The sequence below is a fragment of the Tursiops truncatus genome, chromosome 13, assembly GCF_011762595.2.
Source record: "Tursiops truncatus isolate mTurTru1 chromosome 13, mTurTru1.mat.Y, whole genome shotgun sequence".
In the NCBI taxonomy this organism is placed as follows: domain Eukaryota; kingdom Metazoa; phylum Chordata; class Mammalia; order Artiodactyla; family Delphinidae; genus Tursiops; species Tursiops truncatus.
The window spans coordinates 6,723,735-6,744,010 of record NC_047046.1 but is presented as its reverse complement, the minus strand read 5'-3'; the positions used below and the strand labels follow the sequence as shown (position 1 = coordinate 6,744,010).

Sequence of the window (20,276 nt, the reverse complement as noted above, 5' to 3'; positions counted from 1 at the left end):
AGCCTCTTCCTCAGGCTGCACACGAGGCTGCCTGCCTTCTCAATGACCTCACAGGACCAACCGGTTCTTCAGCCCGGACTGGTGGCGGGGACACCACTGAGGGCTCTGCATCGACATGACCCTTCATGCATCGGCCCAACCTGGATCGACTCTGGGGCAAGAGGCATCCCAAGAATGTCGTGCACCGTGTGGGCGCTGCACAGAAGGAACGTCACCGTGTCCCCTGCTCTTTTCTGGGTCCAGAGGAGGCCCCTCCTTGGCACTGTGGCCACGCCCAGCTCCAGCAGTGAGATACACCTCTGGGCCTTGGTTTCCCCAACAGCGACACTGCTGTGCCACGTGCCCTCAGGTGGCTGGCGGGGCCCAGGTCTTCGTCTTCTAGGCCACAGGCAGCTTAGCGACCACACCTCTGACGGGAGGTCCCGCTGGCCATGACACAGCACTGGCTCTCCAAACATCTGGGGACATGTAAAGCAGCAGCCGGCCTGGCCCTGATCCTAGGACGACCTTTGGTACAGAGTGGCCATTTGAAACGAATCCTTTTCTTAAGTCCTACCCTGGAGGACTGCCCTAGAAAGCAATCACCCGCGACATCTCGCTCCTTCTACGGGTCCATTCTCAGCCAGCGCCCGCAGTGGGAGGACCACCCCTGTCCTGCACGGGGCGACACTCAGGCTCACGGGATTGAGTGGCTTCTGCAGGTCACACAGCCAGGACTCAACCCCGGGTCCACATGGCTAACAAGTTCTGCTCTCCCTGCCACCCCAAGGACAGCCTCCACCTCCCAGTCTCCCCATCCCAGGAACCCGGAATCTGGACGAAGGACTTTAGCCACGCAGTTAGCAGGGGCCCAGCGGGCAAATGCATCCAGGTAGCCAGAGTGTTTTAAATGCCCCGTTCCCGGCTCCCTGTCTGTGCGGCCTGCTGCAGCCCCGACAAAGCCCGGTCACAGCTACAGGAGGGGATAATGGTTGTCCACACCTCGAAAGCTGTGAAGTGCTTGGCAAGGCACAGGGCGACAGGCAGGGTGGGAGCCGGCTGGGATCGCGGTGCTCCGCCCACACCCTCTGTGACCCTGCTGTGCAGAGCAGGAAACTGAGGCTCGGAGAGGTCAAGGGAGTGCTCTGAGGTCTCACACCCGGGCTGATGGCAGAGTGGGGACAGGACGAGCGGCTCTGACTTGTTCCCGCCTCCGTGCTCCCCCAGCGCGGTGGGCCGCCGAGGGTGTGAGATGGCCCCGAACTCCCCCTTGGTGCTGCCTCCTGTCCTCCCTGCGACCTTCTGCGCTGCCTTCAGAGAGGAGGGGGGACCCGGTGAGGAATGCTCTTCTCGCTACGGCAGCAAGGTGAAACTGCAGCGGAGCCCGCTCAGGCGCCGGGCTCGGGTGCCACCACGCTCGCTTTGTCGGGGAGACGATCGAGGCTGGGGTGGCCCACGGGGAGCAGAGCCGGAACTCCCAGCAACCACGCAAGGATTTACCGAAAGGGGCTCTCCGGAGCCCGGGGGGCAGCAGAAGGTCACAAGGCTGACAGCATGGGAGGGTATGCTGCAGCTCGGACCAAAACTAAACCAGCGCCCCGTCAAGAAACCATCAACTTTCTCCAGGCTTGGGGAAGGCAGCAGGCTCTGTCCTCTGGAGGAAGAGACTCAGGCCCCGGGGAAGGCCTCAGCAAGCCCAGGGAGGGAGCTGGGGAGGAGCTTAACCTTGGAGGCCCTTGTGTCCAGGGAGAGCCCTGCCTCAAGAGAGTGTGGCCTGGCCATGACCTGAAAGGGCCCCTACAATGGCTCCTTCTCCCCTGCAGGGCGGGCCGGTCATCGGTTTTGTTCACGTGGCTTCTTGTGGGCTCCCTAAGGTACAAACCCTCCTCTGTTATATCACTACTGTGTGAATCTCTGGGGAAAAGCCCTCAAACACCTGTCTTTTTTCTTTCTTTCACATAATCTCTAATTTACAGAAAAGTTGCAAAGATAACATAAGAACTCTCAGATTCTCTCTACCCAGAATCGCTGTTTAAATCATTTGCTTTACCAATGGTGCACTCTCTCTTTGCATACCTATATTCATGTATCTATATACTCCAAACCTTGCAGTCTCTTCTGAGCCATCGGAGAGTAAGGTACCGGGATATCTAAATGCATGATAACAAATCCTGATGCCAATTCGGGGGTTCATTGCCAAGCACCCTCACACCTGCCTCCTCCAGGCTGAGGTGCATGAAGTAGCTGGTGCTATCTCCAGGTTACAGATGAGGAAACTGAGGCACAGCGTCCAGAGGTACGTGGCCCTCCTTCTACACCGAGCCATCCACACCTAAGTTCTCAGCATAAAACACACAGGCCCACTCCGCAGACTGTCTTCCTGATGACAAGACGATGTCTTAATTTTTTGTTTTCTTTTTGGCCGCGCCATGCGCCATGCGGGACCTTAGTTCCCCGACCAGGGATCGAACCCGTGCCCCCTGCAGTGGAAGCGTGAAGTACTAACTACTGGACCGCCAGGGAAGGCCTTAGATGATGTCTCAATTTTTAAAAGAAAGTGAGCCAGGTTGCCCCCACAGGAGAACACAGACGGATCAGGACCCAATCAAGATTGTCTACAGTGCAGCAGCAGGCGGGAGTGGTGGGCTGGGGTGGGCACCAGCGAGGGACTCCCCACTCCACCCGGGGCCGCCGCCTCCTTCAGCGCCTGCCCTCTGCTTCTTTCCTTTTCTCTCCTCAGACAACTGGGATGGAGGGACTCCTCCCTGGAGGGCAAGGACTGGGTCTCCCCTTCATCCCAAAGCCTGGTGGCATGGGGCCCATTGCAGAGCAGGCTGCATGTGTAACTGATGAATGAATGAATGAATGAATGAGTCAGAGATCTGAGTTCTGGTTCTGCCACAGGGTGGGCTACTCAACTGCTCTGAGACTCAGTTTCCTCATATGTAAAAATGGGACAACACCAAGCACTTCTAAAGTGGTTGCAAATTGTTAAATTAGATGAGATTTGTGAAGGCGCCGGCGAGGTGGGTGTTAAGATCCCAGTTCAGAGTTTGATCGGGGAAATGAACAAGACAATGGGGAGAAATGGAAAGCACAGCTGAAGATGCCCAAATATGAACAATGTGGGGAAGGCACACACACGCACGCATGCACACACGGCCTCGCAGCTCAGCACCTCTGAAGCTTAGCAGTCTCTCTCTGACGACCCCCCCTTTCTTTCGGCTTGAGACCCTCAGCAGCCCAGGATGAAAAGCTGGCCCCCAGGGCTTCCTCTGCAGACACAAATGTGCTAATGTCTGTAACACCTGACAACGTAGCAGAGCCTGGGCGGTTGTGGAAAAGAGGAACAGTAAGAGAGGGAGGCAGCTCTTTCCAGAAGTGGACACGAACGGTCTGTCTCACTCAGGTAAGACACAGAGCTAAAAAGCAATGCATAGAAAGGACAGCTCTGCGATCTTATCAGTACCGGGAACTGTTTATAGGAGATCATGTTATCAAGGGCAGAATGCCAGCTGGTACATGCACCCCTGATGGCAAAAGGGAAAACCGTATCTGTGTGTGTGTGAGTGTGCAGGTGTGTGACTGCATATATGTGTGTATTCAGGGACGTCGCACAGCAGACCAGGAGAATTTAACGTTCACGAGCTTCTGTTCTCCTGCACGATTTCTTAAGCCATTTGAGTAAAAAGATGAACTGCCACCCCTAAGAGATTTTCTCAGTCTGGGCAACAGGGCTGGGTTGGGGCACAGGCTCAGCCTCCCGAGGCAGTCGTGGTCCCGAGTCCTAGAGTCCCTGACTCTGAACCAGCACCGCCTGTCCTGCCCGACACAGCCTGGGTTGGGGACGCCAGCGCGCAGGGGAAGACAAACCAAACTTTCCCCATGGAGCATTACGGGCTTCGCGAGGTTTGTCCGAACCACCACGCTTCCCACCGAGCCCGCCCCTGAATCCCAGTGCTCCCGTGGAATTAAAGAAGAGAGAGCCACTCACCGCCCGAAAGCCAGCCAACACGGCGACTATTCCACTTTTCCTGGAATGAGCTTTCCACGCTTTCGGCGGCTGGAGCCATCGGCAGCCGGCAGCCAGGGCTCTCACCTCTGCGACCTGCTCTCACACCCTCTGCAGCTCTTTACGTTGCTTTCAAGTAAGGCACCGCTACGTGAAATCGCACTAAGAAAGAGGGCTGGCTCCCGGTGCCAGAGGACACGGGAGGGAGGCGGGGAGGCTGGCACAGAGCACTCAGGATTCACTTTGGATGAAAGCGGGCGGGTTGGCGGAGCCTTGCCTCCCTCCCCCTCCATCGCCAGCCCTGCTCTGCCATCCTCCCGACTTGCTGATTAAACACACACGTGGACTGCCAAAGCAACCCGCACCCTGGACGCCCATGAAAGAGCCCGGGGGGCAGAGTAACTCCAGCTGCAGCCACCTCCCGTGGAGGCTGCGAGCAAAGCTGAGAATGAACGCCGCCACTCACGGGGCTGACCTTTTACGTGTCACATCAGATTTTCCGTTCGCCAGCAAACCAAAACCCAACCAAGCCCAACCAGCACACCGCCTCCCCACCCATCGCACGACTCGTAAAACCCATCAGAATTTACAGCAAACCAACCAGAATCCAGACGCGGCTAATGTCATTAAGAAGCCTGCACAGCGCCCAGATGCCAGGAGGGTCTCGGTGACAGATGCCAGCCTCAAAGCAAAGGAAAAGCAACACACAGCACAGACGCTGCAGACACAAAAGCATTTTCATCCTGCCCAACAGGAACCGATCTGATTATCAAAGGGAAGCACCAAGGACTCAGAGTCTAAGGCGGCTTTAGTGAAACAGGCTTTGGGGGATGAACAAATGTAGTTTAAAGAGACCTGACCACAGACCCAGACCGGCGGGGGCTGGGGGTGGGGGGCCCTGCCTCGGGCCATCTGTTTTTAAAGCAATCCGCCAGAGATAATGCTGAAAACACATGTATAATCCAATCAGAAGCCTGACTCTGAGACACATGCCTGAATGTCTAGACTCCCTGCCATTTCAGCCCCCAAGGTGGGGACCACGTTCAGAGCTGACTTGTTTCCCCGCCCCCCCCCCCATACCTGAACCAAACTTTCAAGTCTCCTTGTGAGTCACTGGTGTTCACTTTCTATTTAAAGATCACACAGGGCTTCCTCTCAAGCACCATTCAAACCCATGGCTTCTAAGAACTGGGTGCTAAATCCGTTTTCTTCGGGCCTCACTTTCCATCAACACAGACGTTCTAGTTGACAGCGAGGGGTTCTTTTTCCATCACCTGCTGCCAGAAGTGCAGAGGTAATGGGAGCGGCGCGGATCCTGAGAATGCCCCTGGGACGGGCGGCTGACGGATTAACCTCGCTGATTCCTTCCAGGAGAGCCATGCAGAAGCCGTCCTGAACGCCATGGCTGGAGATGGGGTAGAGACAAGGGAAAAATCTCGACCCACTGGGCAGCAGTCTCAGGATCCTGTCTGAACCGAACTCTGCTGAGGGGCTGTCCCAGACAGATGGTGGTGCCAGGACAGCCAGGCTGCCAGGACCCCCTCTGCCGGGAACCAGGCAGAGGCTGATCTTCACCACACCATCTTCTCGGAGATGCTTGGTTACGGGGACAAAACATTTCCCTACTGAACTCCATTTTCAGGCAAGAAAGGATTAGACAGAGAAACCTGTACCCGGCCATCGACACTCGGTAGACCTGCCCCAGCTGGGGTGCACGTGCATGCCCCTATATTCCCTTCCCTTCCCCCTGGTCAGACCACGGTCCAGGAAAGCAGACTGCTCATGGTGTGCAGCAATTAGGCTGAAAACTGGAAGAGCAACGGACAGCCACAGACCCAAGCACCAGGAGTCGGGAGTGGGCTTCTCACAGCCGCCCTGGAGGAGAGACCCCCCCACACGCCCAAACTCTGAGCTCTGAGTCAGGCCATGCCTCTCCCTCCCTCTCTCCCTCCACCCCAGCTACTCCAGGGAAAACAGCAGCCCACGTGACCAGGACAGAGCCTGCCTTGCTAATAAACCCATCCTAAGGCTCTGACAGTTTTAGCAGAAAATTACCTTTCAGGAAGAAAATGTAAGGAAGGGGAAGAGGGGAGACAAAATGTTAGAGCTGGGAGCCACACGCCACAGGAGCCGGCCTGGGGCTGGTCCAGCAGCCCCCCATGTCTGCGGAGGTCCCCCAAGCTCCCCATGCTGACGGCCTCAGGGAGCCGCCCCTGGCACGCAGCTCTGCCGGCAACTCATGCCTGGAGACGGGAGGGCGCCTCGGAGACAGAGGGACGGACGGATGGACGGACGGATGGAGGAGCCGCGAGCCGGGCAGGGACGAAGGAGGGAGGAAGGGAAGCCAAGAGGAAGGGGTGGGGAGAGAGGAGAGGGAGGGAGGGAAGAGGGAGAATTGATTCTCTCTCCTCCACTGGGACCACTGAGCTAAGTTGCCATGGAGAAAGGGGAGCCGCTGGCAGAGCCTGAGGCGGGTGGAGGAACCTTATGCCAGAGGGAAGGCATCAGCTCAGAGCCAATCCCCACACTTCTGGTGCAGCCCCCACCAAACCAGGCCTTCTGGGCCCTAGGCGGCCAGACTGGGAGGGGAACTGGCCTGACCCAGTGGGGCAATAGCAGCAGTTCTCTGCCCCCTGGAGGAGAGGGGGGTGAGGGGGCGGGAGGTTCAAGTCTTCCTCTCCAGGCTCACTGGCGCTCCCCGCCCCTCATCTAACACCACGCCAGTCCAGCCAGACTCCCCAGGGACTGAGGGGACCAGAGACTCTCCCAGCGGCCTGGGTACCACCTGGGGCCCTGGTGTTTGGGGAGGCATTCGGACCTCCACCTGCCTCTCCAGACCCTGAGTCACATTTCCCCATGAGTTTCGGCCACATTTCCCACCCTCAGGGGTGAGGGGACGTCCAACTAGGGGAGGACCTCGATGCACAGAACCTCCTATGCAGGAAGTGGAGAAGGACGAAGGGGGTGAGCCCTCCTGGGTGGACGGCCCTGCCGGGTGGACGGCCCTGCCGGGTGGACGGCCCTGCGGGTGGACGGCCCTGCCGGGTGGACGGCCCTCCCGGGTGGACGGCCCTGCCGGGTGGACGGCCCTCCCGGGTGGACGGCCCCTGAAGGCTCCGTGGCCCTGGCTCCCTGCGGTTCTCCCATGCTGGGCTGGCTCTCCCCCCTGCCTGCACCAGCCCTGCCACAGCTCCTGTCCACGACCCCAGCTCCAGGACTGGCCGTGGCTACTGGCCCTGCACCCATTCCAAGCTGCAGGAATGGGGCCAGGGAGGCCGGGGCTGGGGTCTCCGCTCCTCCCCTTGGAGACGACATGACAGGGGCGCATCCAGGCCCACCTCTGGGCCCCCACTCCTGATCTCAAATGGGCACAACCCCGCCATCTCCTAACCTGGACACCAAAACAGCAGGGGACCGTGGAGGGGCGTGGACACCATCTCAGGGACGCTGTCTCCTCAGGTGGACGGGAGCATGACAGGCACAGCACCCACCGTCCCACCTCCCCTCGCTCCCCACGGTCGGGACAGAGGCCCCGGAAAGGCTGAAGCCAACGCAGAGGCCAAGGCCTTGCAGCTCTGACACAGAAAGACTTCAGGGCAGACCCACTGGAGTCCTATCTCTGAATGCCATGACCTGGGAAACATTCTTCTCTTCACAATCCTCTTCTCACTTGCCCCCTCGACGCTTTATTATGAAAAGGTTCACACAAACAGCAAAGCTGAACACATTTCCTAAAGAACACCCATACACACACTACCTATATCCTACCGTTTCCTCTCACTTTTTTTTTTTTTAATTGGGGGTAGGAGCTTATTAATTAATTTATTTATTTTTGCTGTGTTGGGTCTTCGTTTCTGTGCGAGGGCTTTCTCTAGTTGTGGCAAGCAGGGGCCCCTCTTCGTCGCGGTGCGCGGTCCTCTCACTGTCGCGGCCTCTCTTGTTGCGGAGCACAGGCTCCAGACGCGCAGGCTCAGCGGCCATGGCTCACGGGCCTAGTTGCTCCGCAGCATGTGGGTTCCTCCCAGACCAGGACTCGAACCCGTGTCCCCTGCATCGGCAGGCAGACTCTCAACCACTGCGCCACTAGGGAAGCCCTCCTCTCACTTTTAATGTGGCAAAACACCTATAAAACTGACCATTTTTGCCATTTTAAAGTACACAGTTCAGAGGCACGGAGTGCATTCATGGTGCTGCGCCACCGTCACCTCTAATTCCAGAACATTTTCATCACCCCCAAACCTAACAGGCACTCACTCCCCATGCCGCCCCCCCCCAGCTCCGGGCAACCACCAGTCTGCTTTCTGTCTCTGGATTTACCTGTTCTGGACAGTTCACATCAATGGGATCATCCACTCTGTGGCCTTCTGTGTGCGGCCTCTTTCACTTTGCATCATGTTCTCGAGGTTCGTCCACTTTGTAGCCTGGGTCAGTGCTTCCTTCCTCTTTACGGCTGAATCATAGCATCGGATTCATCGGACACGTGGGCTGTTTCCAAGCTTTGGGCTATCGTTCTCTTACTTTCAGAATGAGTTTTTCAGAGTCCAGTGATGTTTCCTGAAGCCTCTCCTATGGGATTTGGGATTCGGTCTCAAAGGTGCAGTCCCGGAGGCCCCAAACAGAATGTTAATCCTTGTCTGGCCTTTTCATTAAAGCATTGCTCCCCACTGGGTAATCGAGCCTGTGTGGGGGGGGGGTCTGCCTGGCCCTGGGGACTGAGGCAGAGGTCCCAAAACACGTGTGTGGCCAGCGAGTGGGCTTTGGTCTCCTCTGTCCCAAGAAGCAGCCCTCTGGGCAGCAGGACACGTGTGCACACGGACCCCGTTATCCACGCTCTGAGGCTCGACGCACCCGGGTTTGAGTACTCTCTTACACTCCCTGGAGGCCTGACTAGCAAGCCATTTCCCCTCTCTGAGCCTCAGCTTCTCCATCTGTAAAAAGGTGGGCAACAGTCTCTACCACTTGGGGTTGCTCTAGAGATGAGACTGGCGCTGCCCTATGGAACCTTCTGGGTTGACGGATGTGTTCTACGCCTGGCTGTCCAGTACGGCCGCCACTAGCCCAAGAGCTACTAAGCACCTGAAATGTGACTCGTGTGACTGGACAATGGAATTTTTAATCTTATTTCACTTATTTAAAATTAAAATTAAGAAGTCACACGGTGCTGGTGGTGATCACCCTGGACAGAGCAGCTCTAAGGACTTACTGGGATGGGAAGGTAGGACACGGCCCAAGCCCAGCACCTATAGTTCCTCCGTCTCTCCTTCATCCCTTCCTCTCCCTACTTACCCCATGGTGTCTGGGCAGTGGAGTGAGCTTCTGTCTGCAGCCTGGCCCCCAAGACTCCCTCTAAAAGGACAGAGGGTGGGCAGTTGGGTGCCAGCTGGGGAGTGGACGTGGTGGACTCCGTAATGATGTAGGTCCCTGAACCGCTAACCTCTCCTCCTGTCCCTATTGGCCCTAGACCCCTATTCTAGAACCCCATCTCCTGCCGTTTCCCCCGGCAACTCCTGAGGTCATCCCTAGAACGTCCGGGCAGGAGATGAAGGATTGGAATAGACCCTCCCCCCATTCCTAAAGTGGCAGCAGTGGACCCCCGTGGGGTTGTGCAGGGGTTTCGTGGTCTCGGGCTGCGCTGTCTCGGGTCCTCAGGGACACCTTCCCACGTGCACAAAGCTGTTCTCACAGGCTTGTGCCCTGGCGCAGCGGCTGGACTAGAATCCAAACCTAACTTTGCAGATGCAGAAACCCAGACTCAGCTGGTGGAGCACACGGCAAGGCGGGAGGAATTGGGGCTGAAGCCCAGGCCCCCAGCTCCCTCCAGCCTGGCTGGCATGGGCCTCCTGAGAGGCAGGAGACTCTGGAACAGGCCCGGGTAGGAGTGGGCACCCAGCACTTGACCCCGTGCCAGGGCAGGTCAAGGGCCCGGGCGACGGCTGTGTGGCTTCAAAGCCAGAACTGAAGCTGGCCAAGCCATCCCACTGCTGTCCCTCGCCCACCCGAACCCCTCCCAAGTCGGGGAGAAGTGACGTCTCGGGGGTGGCCGTGGAAAAACTTAAACGCAACCACGAACAACCATAACTGCGGTTGTGCTCTGAGCCCACCCACAGGTATGGGTCACCCAGCGCTAGGAATGGCCGCTGAGGGCCGCGGGCCCGGCTGGCTCCCCCTCCCCCTGCAAAGCCTTCTCTTAGCTTCCCGCATGCCCCTTCCACCCGACAGGATGGCCACAGGGATCCCCCTGTGCCCTGAAGTCACCTGGTCTCACCCCACTCACAGGGGAAGGCCTGGAGGCCCTACCCTGCCTGCCTCGGGGCATCTGTACCCAGGCGCCCTCTGCCCAGAGCTGCCTCCCCCGTAGCCTCGGCTCTGGGACCCTCCTCACTGAGGCCTTCCTCGACCCCCTTACTTATTTCAAACTCAGCCCCAGCCCCAGCACTCCCCTGACTTTCCCATTTACTTCATAGCTTTGATCCTCATCTAATATACCGTGGGCTTTTCTTCTTCATTTTTATTTTTTGAATTGTGGTAAGATACACGTAACATCAAACTTACCATCTGAATCATATATACATATATATATATATATATATATTTTTTTTTTTTTTTTTTTTTTTGCTGTACGTGGGCCTCTCACTGTTGTGGCCTCTCCTGTTGCAGAGCACAGGCTCCGGACACGCAGGCTCAGCGGCCATGGCTCACGGGCCCAGCCGCTCCGCAGCATGTGGGATCCTCCTGGACCGGGGCACGAACCCGTGTCCCCTGCATCGGCAGGCGGACTCCCAACCACTGCGCCACCAGGGGAGCCCTGAATCATTTTTAAGTGTACTGTTCAGTGGCATTAAGGACATTCACCCTGTTGTGCAGCCATCACCACCGTCCATCTCCAGAACTTCATCTTGTAAAACTGGAACTCTGTCCCCATTAAACACTGACTCCCCATTCCACGCTCCCTCCGGTCCCTGGCACCCACCACGCTACTTTGAACCTAACTGCTTAAGGCACCTCATGTAAGTGGAATCATGCAGTATCTGTCCTTTTGCATCTGGCTTATTTTACACAGTGTAACATCTTTCGGGTTCATCCATGGTGTAGCACGTTCTTTTTTTAAAGTTGTCTTTCCCACTGGACTGGAGGCTTCATGGGGGCAGGGATTTTGGTTGGGTTGTTTTCACTGCTGTATCCCCAGGGTCTAGCAGACAGCCTGGGACCCAGCAGGCACTGAACGAGTCTTTGGAATGAATGAATGAGCGCGTGAGTGAATGAATGAAGACTCTGTAGAGGACAGTACCCCACCCCACAGGTCTGGGTCTGCCCCTCCCCCACACTGTGGACCAACTCCCAGCGACGGTGGCCCCGCCCCATGGCTTTAGACCCCTGCCCTGGAGTCCCAGGCCCACCGTCCCAAGGGGTGACCACACTCAGCGCCCGCAGGACCCCCCCACTTGATGGTGGGCTTTCCCTCTAGACATGGCACATGCATGGGAAGATTATTACAGGGACAGACAGGGTCCCCGGCCGTGGATGTGACAATGTGCCTTGGAGCCTCACAGTGGCGCTGTGGGCAGTGAGGAAGGATAGAGGGGGGCGAGGGCCCAGATGCCCCCAGCGTGGGGAGGCCAGCACAGGCAGGGGGTCGGGAGACCTGGTCTAGACCTAGCCACTGCTCAGAGCGGGGCTCACACCCAGCCGGTCCCTCGCCTTCCACCTTCTCCACATCCTACTTGTTTTACTCTCTGAGAACTTGCTTTACTCCTGTTTCTGGGCTAGACGAGCTCAGACCCCTTGCGCACACGCAGCAAGCCTGAAGGGGCACCAGTGCTCCAGCCAGGCCGGTCAGCGCGTGGCAGAGGCAGGGGGCTCACCCCTCGCCAGACTTGGGCAGGAGGCGTCCACGGAGAGGGCAGTGGCTGAGGGCCCACAGGGAGGCCTCAGCGCCCAGCCGGGCCTCAACCGGGGGGCTAGAAGACAGTGACCCCAGAAGAGCCCAGATCATCCCGGGAGAGCCTCCCCACTCCGGGAAGACAAACAGACTGGGACAGTGGAAAAACAACTGTACCTTTAAATTATCTGGCCCACAGATACGAAAAACATTTGCCTGTTGAAGCTGTTTGCATGTTTGGTTATTTTTAGGGTGAACCCAGTTGCCTCCCCCTGGAACCAGATGAAGCCCAGGAGGCACGTAGTCTTCTTTCCCAGATGGGGGGTCCCAGTCCCGCATCCCTGGGAACCTGGCCCTGAGTGTGAGAGCCCCGGGGCTCGCGGGCAGCCGGGGCCCCACCGGAACACACACCAGGGAACCTGGGCAGGTCTGCTGGGACCTTTAAGAAGATGCGACTCTGCTGACAGCACGGCTGCCCACCTGGGTCCAGAAAGAGCCCCCTGCCCCTGCCCAGAGCACGGTGTGAAGGGAAGGAAGCTGGAGGCCCTGTCTCCATCTATGCCAGGTCCAGCTAATGGGAATATTTTGCTGACATAGTTTTAGAACAAATGGCAATTAGAGCAGATTTTCTCTTCCACTCCCCCTCCCCAAAACAGGAATAAATCAGCTCTACCAATTTCCCAGCTAATGATTTCCTTCATTAAATTAAAAAGAAGAAGAAGAAAATGTTTTTTTAAATAGATTACCAGCCCTGTGCTTTCCGAGACCATGTGACCTGTCAACTCCTCTTAAGTCCTGATACATCAAAGTCCCTTAATTAATTTTTAATAAATAAAAAAGTCATAGTCTAAGAAGGACTCCTCCCCCACCTGCTCCCGGTTGGCCTGGCACACAAGGGGCAGCTCCGGGCTGGCCACGGGAAGCCAGCTCAATAGGGCCAAAGATAATCTGAGAATCAGTGCACGAGGTCCATTTCACAGATGAGAAGAATGAGGCTGAGATGAGAAGCACCTAAACACACAGCCCGTGGAGGACTAAATGTGGGACGGGGGTCTTGCTTTCAAGATGCGCCCACCTACAGAAATGCAAACAGGGGAAGCCAGGAGCCGAGGAGCCCCAGCCTTCAGGCGTAGGGATGATGTGAGTTACTTTATCCAGGACCTGGGCTTCTCTTCCTCTTGTTCCTTGGCAGCTCCTGGGGCAGGGGCCGGCATACACTGCGAGCACCTCATCTATTTCTAAAAAGTCCGCTCCCTGACGGCACGGATGAACCTGGGAAGCACTGTGCTGAGTGAAAGGAGGCAGACACCACAGGGCAAATACCGTGTGATTCCACTTGTATGAGGTGCCTGGAGAAGGCAGATTCACAGAGACGGAGGGTAGAAGGGGAGGTACCAGGAGAATGGGGGAGGGGGAGCTGGTGTTTAATGGGGACAGAGTGTCTGTTTGGGGAAAGCAGAGAGCTCTGGAGATGGACGCTGGGGATGGTGGCCCAACAACTTGAATGTACTTAATGCCGCTGGAACTACGTACTTAAAAATGGCTCAAGGGGTCGATTTTATGTATATTTTACCACAATGAACAGATATAAAAAGAAAAAAAAAAAAAAAGAGTCCACTCTCCAAAATGCTATTTGAAGATACAGGAGGGGCTGACAACTCCACAGTGACTCGGGCAGCACCCTCTGTGGCCTGCCACTAGCTGGACCTGAATTCCTGAAGTGCAGCCGGGGAGCTCACAGGCCCCTCCAGTCACGCAGCAATGCCAGGGACCTTCAGAGAAAGGCTCCTCGTGTTAGCCAGCGTCACCAAGTCAGGATTCCCTGTGTCCCTGATGGCCTACCATAGGCCCACAGGGAGAAGGCCCAAGGAACACCCTCTCTGAAAGATGCCTCAGGGCCTTCGGACATGCTGTGCCCTCTTGCCTGGAATGCATTTCCCCAGATATTACACGACTCGCTTCCTAAGTCTATGTAGGTTTTTGCAGAGAGGTCCTCTCTGGCCCATCCTATAGCCAGATGCAGGGAGAGTCACTGGGACCAGGCAGGGTGGCCTTGAGCAAGAATTGGAAACCAGTAGCGCTAAGGAACCATGGCAAGCGGGCACCATCACGCTGCTGCTGGCTGGAGAGAAGCAGCTCGTGGGCGGGCAGTCAGATCCTGCTCTGCGATAACCAGTCAGAGGACCTTGGCAAGTTCCTTCATCCCTCTAAGGCTCAGTTTTCTTTTCTATAACACGGGGAAGAAAACAGGATTTTTTTGAGGGTGAGGTGAGATGATGTGTTTGGCATATAGCTGGGACGTGGGCAAAGGTCGATAAATGGTAATGATTCTAATTATAATCTCCCAAATGCATTCCTTCAAAGAGGGTCCAGGGGCAGTGATCTCAGACAACTCAAAGAAGACATGCACCACTAATCTCTGTACAGGCTAGCGGGGGGTGGGGGGTGGGGGTGGGGATGGTCAGTGACCCAGAAGGCAGAGGATGGGGCCTGTAGGCTTACTGTGTGCTATGTGGTTTAACTAATTTAATCCCTTTTGTCCCCATTTTGCATATGAGGAAACAGAAGCACAGAGAGGTTCGTGACTTACTTACTCCAGGTCACATAGCCTGGAGGCAATGAAACCGAATTCCAACCCTGGTCATGAGGTTCCAGGGCCTGAGCTGGTTCTCACTGTTCCATAGTGCATCGCTGGGTTTTTTTTTTTAATTTTTTTATAGGTTTAAAAAATATATATTTATTTATTTTATTTTTATTATTTATTTTCTTTATTTTTTTGGCCGCGTTGGGTCTTAGTTGCGGCATGCAGGCTCTTCGTTGCGGTGCACAGGCTTCTCTCTAGTTGTGGCGTGAGGGTTTTCTTTCTCTAGTCGTGGCACGTGGGCTCAGTGGCTGTGGTGCGTGGGCTTAGTTGCCCTGCAGCATGTGGGATCTTGGTTCCCCAACCAGGGATTGAACCCGCATCCCCTGCATTGGAAGGCGGATTCTTTACCACTGGACCACCAGGGAAGTCCCTTTTAAAAAAAAATTTTAATCTTTTTATAGTAGATCCTTGTTGGTTACCTATTTTAAATATAGCAGTGTGTACAATGTCAATCCCCAACTCCCAATCTATCCCTCCCTGCAACCCTTCTGCCCCGGTAAGCATAAATGTGTTCTCTAAGTCTGTGAGTCTGTTTCTGTTTTGTAAATAAGTTCAGTTGTATCTTTTTTTTAAGATTCTGCATATAAGCGATATCATATGATACTTGTCTTTCTCTGTCTGACTTACTTAGTAGGTTCATCTCTAGGTCCACCATAGGGTATCTTGAGAGAAGTGTGGAAGGGAGGAAGGAAGGAAAGAAGGAAGGAAGGGAGGGAGGGAGGAAGAGAGAGGGGCCCAAGAAAGCAGAGGCAGATCCCCTGGCAGCTTCTGCAACTCTGACATCCGGGCTACGTGAGTTTCCATAAGCCGGAGGGAAAGGTCTCAGAGCAGGCCCCTCAGGGAAGCCCACAGCACAGCGGGACTGGCCTGGTTCCTCTCGGAGGTCTCCAAGGTCAGGCCCAAGATCTTCATACTTCGTTCCACTCAGCCCAGCTGCACTGGTCAGCACCCAAGTGTGCAGTTAACTCCCTCGGAACCCAGGCTGGGCAGGGGGAGGGGAGGAAAAGCTCCGCGCCTGGCTCCGCCTTACGATGCCTCCCCAGCAGCTCTGAGACCCAGGGGACACCTGAAAGCCCCCACCCTTTCAGCGGCCAGACACGGAGGAGAGGGGAGGCCTGCACGCTGGTGGCCGGCGGTGATTCTGTGTGCATGGCTAAGGGGCAAGTGGCTTCCAACTCATCCTTGAAGGTGATTCACTTCCCTCTATGCCACCCTCTGAAGAATAGCTTCACTAACAACTCTTTTAGCTACACGGCAGCCAAAGTGAGCATTTTAAAATGTAAATGCAGAACTTCCCTGGTGGCGCAGTGGTTGAGAATTCGCCTGCCAATGCAGGGGACACGGGTTCAAGCCCTGGTCTGGGAAGATTCCACATGCCGCGGAGCAACTAAGCCCGTGTGCCACAACTACTGAGCCCTCATGCCGCAATGACTGAAGCCCGGGAGCCTAGAGCTTGTGCCCTGCAACAAGAGAAGCCACCAGAATGAGAAGCCCCCGCACAGCAATGAAGAGTAGCCCCCGCTCGCCGCAACTAGAGAAAGCCCGTGCGCAGCAACGAAGACCCAATGCAGCCAAAAATAAATAAATAAAATAAATTTATTTTAAAAAATGTAAATGCAAATAGGAATATGTCATGCCTATACCTCAACACCCTCCAACAGCTCCCTTCACACTTAGGAGGTTTTTTTGAGTTTTGTTTGTTTGTTTTTCCGTGCTGCGTGGCATGCAGAATGTTAGTTCCCCGACCAGGGATTGAACCCAGGCCCCCTGCAGTGAAAGCGCGGAGTCTTAACCACTGGACCACCAGGGAAGTCCCAAGTCCAAAGTCTTTACCACGACCTACAAGTCCTCCAAGATCACGCCCCTGACTCTACCATCTCCTTCCACTTTTCCTCTCTCACTCCTCAGACTTGCCAAGCACACTTCTGCCCTTTGCACCTGCTAGTCCCTCTTTCTCAGATATTATTAGGACTTGCTCCTAAGTTCACTTAGGTTTTTACAGAGAGGCTCTATCATGGTATCTCAAACCCCTACCACCCTCACCCTCTCTCTCTATCCTAGTCCCTTGCTTTTTTCCCTTCCTGGCATTTAGTACCACCAGTGTGTTTTAGGAAGGGATTTCATTTGGTTCACTGCTAAATCTCCAGTGTTTAGAACGATGCCTGGCATATGAGTGGTGTCCAAAAACTCTGTTGATAGCTTTATTCTTTAATTTTTTTGGCCACGCGCATGGCTCTTGGGATCTTAGTTCCCCAACCAGGGATCAAACCCAGGCCTCGGCAGTGAAAGCACAGTGTCCTAACCACTGCACCACCAGAGAAGTCCCTGTGGATGGCTTTAGAAGTGAGGGTGGTTGTTGGAAGTCGGGGGAGCTTTTGGGGACAGCTGACGCCCTGTCAATCGATCTGGATGGTCAGTCTGTACAAAGCTATCAGCAGGACACTTAATGTCTGTACACTTTCTGTAGGTTTGTTACACTTCTATAGAATGTTTTCAAAATTTTTTTTAAAAAACTCTATGGAATGACTGAATTATGGATAACTAAACAACAAAGGATGTACAACACAGCTCTTTAAAAGCATGGACAAGCCATTATCTTGTAATAACTTATAATGGAGTGTAGTCTGCAAAAATACTGACTCACTATGAATCTAATAAGTCAGCTATACTTCAATAAGCAATAAGTAAATATATAAATAAAAGCACGTACAGATTCAACAAGACCGCTCGTACCCGCCGAGCAGATCAAGCTAAGTGGAACACAGCCCTCTCTCTCCATGAACCATATAAAGTCATCTTGCTTTTTATGGAGAATGAGAAGGTAAGGGACAGGTCCTTCAGGACAGGGTAGCCACAAGGACCTTGGTGAGGCATCTTACAGGGGACACCTTCGGCCCTTCTGTGCAAATCTGAAGAAGCTTGAGGCTGTAAAACTCCATCCCCGCTGGGCACTAGAGATCAAGCCGTTGGTCCGAAATGTACTTTCTTGCAACTGGCCAGTGAGGTCAGTCTGTTTGGGGCCAACAACAGGGACATCACTGGCAGAGGCTGTTAAGTGCCTCTTCCCACCAGCCAGATTGGCTCTCTCAAAGGCAACAGACTGTGCCCGGCCTATACCCTCCCTGCCTTTCTCCTATGGCCTCCCACCTGCCTGGCCTGCTTCAAAAGGGGACCCTCCTACCCTCGCTGCTGGCCCAGAACCCTCTCTTGGGAAGACCATCCGGCTGCCCCCGGCTCCCTTCTGGGCCCTAGGACCGGCTCTCTGCAGACTGACCCCCACAAAAGGGAAAAAGTCTTTGTCTCAGGTGGTCTGTAATGCTGAGCCAGGGAAAGAGGAAGATGAAGAAAGAGGAGGAGAAAGAAAGAACATGAATTTTCCTCCCATACTCAAAGGCTGGAACATCCCTGCCTCACTCTCAACTAAAACAACTCCTGCAAACAAAGCAAGAGAAACCCATGGATTAGAGACCACTCTTCACCTGCCTCTCCCTCACCCGTCACCTCCCTACCAGCCCTCAAGCTCAGGCCAAAGACGGAAGGTTCCAGGGACCAACAAAGCAGATGTGCCCTTGCGGGCTCTGGATGGGACCAACCCCGGTGCTCTGTGCAAAGGCCTTGATGTGAGCCATCAAGACCTGCAGTTATGAGGGAGAGCAGCAAACAGGCATCTCTGCAGCCAGTGGAACAGAGATGAGTCAGTGAAACAGCAGGAAGGAAATGAGCATTTACGGCACTTTGTATTAGTGATCTACGGCTGTGTTACCGATTACCCCAATCTTAGTGGTTTAAAACAATGAACGTTCATAATTTCATGCTGTTTCTGGGCATCCAGAATCCGAAAGGGGCTTTTAGCAAAAGGTGGTTCTGGGTCCAGGTCCTTCAGGGGGTCACAGTCAAGAGGCTGACCAGGACTGTGGTCATCAAAAGGTTCAGCTAGGGCCGGAAGAGCCCCTTCTGAGCTCACGGGTGTCGGCTGGCTTCCCAGAGGGAGCGACCCAAGAGAGAGGACGGCAAGAAACACACTGTGCCTTGGCCCTTACACTCTGTCATTCCCACCACATCCATGGGTCACACGGGTCAGCCCTGTCCAGCGTGGGAGGGGACTGCCCGGGGCCGAGTACCAGGAGGCAGGAGCGTAGAGGACCATCTTGGAAGCTCCTGACCCTTGATCCAGACCATCTCCTTCCATCCTCACAACCGTCCTCAGAGGCAGGCATTTCTGTCTTCACTTGACAGTTGTAGGAACAGAAGCTCGAGAACAGAAGCTCAGAAGCTCGAGAAGGTAACAGAAGCTCAAGTCCCACCAGGGGTTACAGACCCAGCCAGCACTCTGTCCTGCCCATCTTGCTCCCAGTGACCACCAACTGGGCAGCTGGGCCTCCAAAAGGAGTCAAAAGCCAGGCCGGCAACGCCCAGTCCAGTTACCTAGTCTCTCGGCATCTCCTCATCTGTAAAAGGAGGTTAGTGTCAGCGCTGACACCGGGAGTGTCGCAAAGATGAAATGAGATAACATGAGGGAAGTATCCAGCACAGTGCCTGGCACAGGGCGAGCACCCAGTAAGTATCAGCAGCTGTTCTAACATTTCATGACTGTTAGACAGTGAGGTCTCCGCAGGCCCACCTGCCCTGCTTCCTCGAGCAAGGAGGACAAGCTGGAAGCTCCGTAATGAGCATGAGGCTGTAGCATCCAGGAGAAGCAGCAGGGGTTGGGCCACTCACACGGTCACACTCTTGCTGACGGGGCCAGGCCACCTGCCCCCTGGCTTCACGGCAGGATCGCCGTCCTGCAGCCCCTTCCTTAGGAGACAGACTTCTGGAAACCCCCCAAGTGCTGTGCGGCCCCAGGAGCAGCCTCGTGGGGCACATGATTTCCAGCCGCTCACACGGGTGAGAAACAGCGGTCCCTCCGGCTGTGAGAGCCGCCCTCTGTCTCGCGGGACAATCCGACAGAGGCTGATCAATGTTCCCCCCCTTGGCTCTCACCACCATAGATGGTGGGGGGCTGTTAAGTCCATCAATCTAACTTCTCCACTGCGGGTCAGTGGTTCTTGATGCTGGTGACTCCTCCCCGGCACAGGCTGGGGGCCGGCGGCTGGGAGCTGGGGGTGGGGGAGTGAGAAGCCAGTATCACCATGTGCCTGAGGCCCAAATGCAAAACAAGCACGAGGGTCAGCTTGGCTGATGTTTTTTTTGTGTTTTTTGGGGTTTTTTTTGCGGTACGCGGGCCTCTCACTGTTGTGGCCTCTCCCGTTGCGGAGCACAGGCTCCGGACGCGCAGGCTCAGCGGCCATGGCTCACGGGCCCAGCCGCTCCGCGGCACGTGGGATCTTCCCGGACCGGGGCACGAACCCGTGTCCCCTGCATCGGCAGGCGGACTCTCAACCACTGCGCCACCAGGGAAGCCCTGGCTGATGTTTTTTAAAACCCTGGAACCCCCGGGTGGGCCACCCCGATTCAGACACCTTCCTGCCATCACCCAGAGCCTACGGGAGCCTGGCTGTCAAACCCAGAAAGCGCCGTCCGCACACTACCCTGGAGACCCCACCTGCACCAGCCGGCGGTTCCTATGAAGAAGATCAGCCCTCGTCTCTGGGCCACCCACAGCGTCGGAGAGCAGGAGCCATCCCAATCCACGCGTAAGCTGGGAGGCCCCCCTGCACCGATGTGTCCTCAACCGTCACCCCCGCCTGGCAGGGCTGATGCAGGGCTCGTATTAAAGAAAGTGGACAAAGCCTCCTAGGGACGCCTGACTTCGGAGACAG

The 20,276-nt window shown here is 55.5% G+C and overlaps 1 protein-coding gene across 11 annotated transcripts in view; it reads right to left on the bottom strand.

The window, feature by feature from the left end:
- PITPNM2 (phosphatidylinositol transfer protein membrane associated 2) overlaps positions 1-20,276 on the bottom strand; it is a 143,895-nt gene that overhangs the window by 70,799 nt on the left and 52,820 nt on the right. For 2 of the 11 annotated variants that reach the window (XM_073789970.1, XM_033836771.2), the window contains exon 1: positions 3,974-4,441. The exons of 7 other annotated variants lie outside the window; for them this stretch is intronic. The gene's annotated coding sequence lies outside the window, so the exon portion shown is untranslated. Of the gene's footprint in view, positions 1-3,973; positions 4,448-8,308; positions 8,558-20,276 lie in introns of those variants that run through there. 2 more of the 11 variants (XM_033836766.2, XM_033836765.2) reach the window with 2 other exon arrangements.